The sequence below is a fragment of the Coturnix japonica genome, chromosome 32 (genome assembly GCF_054131305.1).
Source record: "Coturnix japonica strain WE chromosome 32, WE-NBRP24, whole genome shotgun sequence".
NCBI lineage: Eukaryota > Metazoa > Chordata > Aves > Galliformes > Phasianidae > Coturnix > Coturnix japonica.
This window is the reverse complement of record NC_140694.1, coordinates 6,957,501-6,960,000: the sequence shown is the minus strand read 5'-3', so window position 1 is coordinate 6,960,000 and position 2,500 is coordinate 6,957,501.

Sequence of the window (2,500 nt, the reverse complement as noted above, 5' to 3'; positions counted from 1 at the left end):
ACGAACGGACGAACAAACAAACACGCAGACAAAAGGGCAAAACCGCGTTGGCGGTGGCGGGACGGCCAGCTTCAAGCAAGGCCGAACCGAGAAGCCCGGGTGCGCCCCGACCCGGCGAACAGCGGCCGGCTCATACGTGCACCCTGGTCGTTCCGCGGCTGCGGCCGAGTGGCGTCTCCGTGGCGCCTCCGGTGCTCCGGCACGGTCTACCCGGCTCCGAGCGGGCCGTGGCGCTCGGCGGCGGATGCTAGAGGTCGCTGCCCATGCGGCTCGACTAGGTCGGCACGGTCTACCCGGCTCCGAGCGGGCCGTGGTGCTCGGCGGCGGCTGCTAGAGGTCGCTGCCTATGCGGCTCGACTAGGTCGGCACGGTCTACCCGGCTCCGAGCGGGCCGTGGCGCTCGGCGGCGGATGCTAGAGGTCGCTGCCTATGCGGCTCGACTAGGTCGGCACGGTCTACCCGGCTCCGAGCGGGCCGTGGTGCTCGGCGGCGGCTGCTAGAGGTCGCTGCCTATGCGGCTCGACTAGGTCGGCACGGTCTACCCGGCTCCGAGCGGGCCGTGGCGCTCGGCGGCGGCTGCTAGAGGTCGCTGCCTATGCGGCTCGACTAGGTCGGCACGGTCTACCCTGCTCCGTGGGTGCGCGAGGGCTCGGCGGCGGTCGCTAGGTGTCGCTGCACGTCTGCCAGCCCGTCCGTCAGCGACCTCTAGCGTCCGCGGCGGAGCAGGGTAGACCGTGCCGACGTGAGCCGGCCGCCGCTCAGCGACCCCTGGCTGCCGCCGCATGAGCTTCGGTCCGCTCGGAGCCGGGTAGACCGTGCCGACCAACTCGAGCCGGACGTGCAGCGACCGCTGGCCAGCGCGGAGGCTCGTGTGCGCCGGCACGGTCCAGCCTCTCCCGGCGGGCTCCGTTCGGTTCGGACGTTCCTCGGTGGTGTCCGGGGGGTCTCAGCCGCGGCGGCTCGAGTGCGCCGGCACTGCACAGCCCCTCCCTGCGGGCTCCGCTCGGCACGGACTTTCCTCGTCGGCGTCCGGCGATCTGAGCCGCGGCGGCTCGAGTGCGCCGGCACGGTCCAACCGCTCTCGGCGGGCTCGGCTCGGCTCGGACGTTCCGCGGCGGCGTCCGGGGGGTCTCAGCCGCGGAGGCTCGGGTGCGCCGGCACGGTCCAGCCTCTCCCGGCGGGCTCCGCTCGGCTCGGACGTTCCTCGGCGGCGTCCGGCGATCTGAGCCGCGGCGGCTCGAGTGCGCCGGCACGGTCCAACCGCTCCCGGCGGGTTCCGCTCGGCTCGGACGCTCCTGGGCGGAGTCGGGCGATCTGAGCCGCGGCGGCTCGAGTGCGCCGGCACGGTCCAACCGCTCTCGGCGGGCTCGGCTCGGCTCGGACGTTCCGCGGCGGCGTCCGGGGGGTCTCAGCCGCGGAGGCTCGGGTGCGCCGGCACGGTCCAACCGCTCCCGGCGGGTTCCGCTCGGCTCGGACGCTCCTCGGCGGAGTCGGGCGATCTGAGCCGCGGCGGCACGGTCCAGCCTCTCCAGGCGGACTCAGCACGGCTCGGACGTTCCGCGGAAGTGGCCAAGTGCCGCTCTTGTGGCTGCTCCGCTGCGCCTGCACTGTGTACACGGCTCCGAGCGTCTCCGGGGGGGGGGGGGGAAGAGGGGGGGGGGGGGGGGGGGGGACGGGAAGAGGGGGGAGGGGGGGGGGGGGGGGGAGTAAGTGGGGGGGGGGAAGGGGGGGGGGGGAGTAAGGGGGGGGGGGGGGGCACGGCGTCGGCGGCTAGGCGTCGCTGCCCATGCGGCTCGGCTAGGTCGCCACGGTCTACCCGGCTCCGAGCGGGCCGTGGTGCTCGGCGGCGGCGGCTAGGCGTCGCTGCCCATGCGGCTCGACTAGGTCGGCACGGTCTACCCGGCTCCGAGCGGGCCGTGGTGCTCGGCGGCGGCGGCTAGGGGTCGCTGCCTATGCGGCTCGGCTAGGTCGGCAGGGTCTACCCGGCTCCGAGCGGGCCGTGGTGCTCGGCGGCGGCGGCTAGGCGTCGCTGCCCATGCGGCTCGGCTAGGTCGGTACGGTCTACCCGGCTCCGAGCGGGCCGTGGTGCTCGGCGGCGGCGGCTAGGGGTCGCTGCCTATGCGGCTCGACTAGGTCGGCACGGTCTACCCGGCTCCGAGCGGGCCGTGGTGCTCGGCGGCGGCGGCTAGGGGTCGCTGCCTATGCGTCTCGACTAGGTCGGCACGGTCTACCCGGCTCCGAGCGGGCCGTGGTGCTCGGCGGCGGCGGCTAGGCGTCGCTGCCCATGCGGCTCGATTAGGTCGGCACGGTCTACCCGGCTCCGAGCGGGCAATGGTGCTCGGCGGCGGCGGCTAGGGGTCGCTGCCTATGCGGCTCGGCTAGGTCGGCACGGTCTACCCGGCTCCGAGCGGGCCGTGGTGCTCGGCGGCGGCGGCTAGGGGTCGCTGCCTATGCGGCTCGACTAGGTCGGCACGGTCTACCCGGCTCCGAGCGGGCCGTG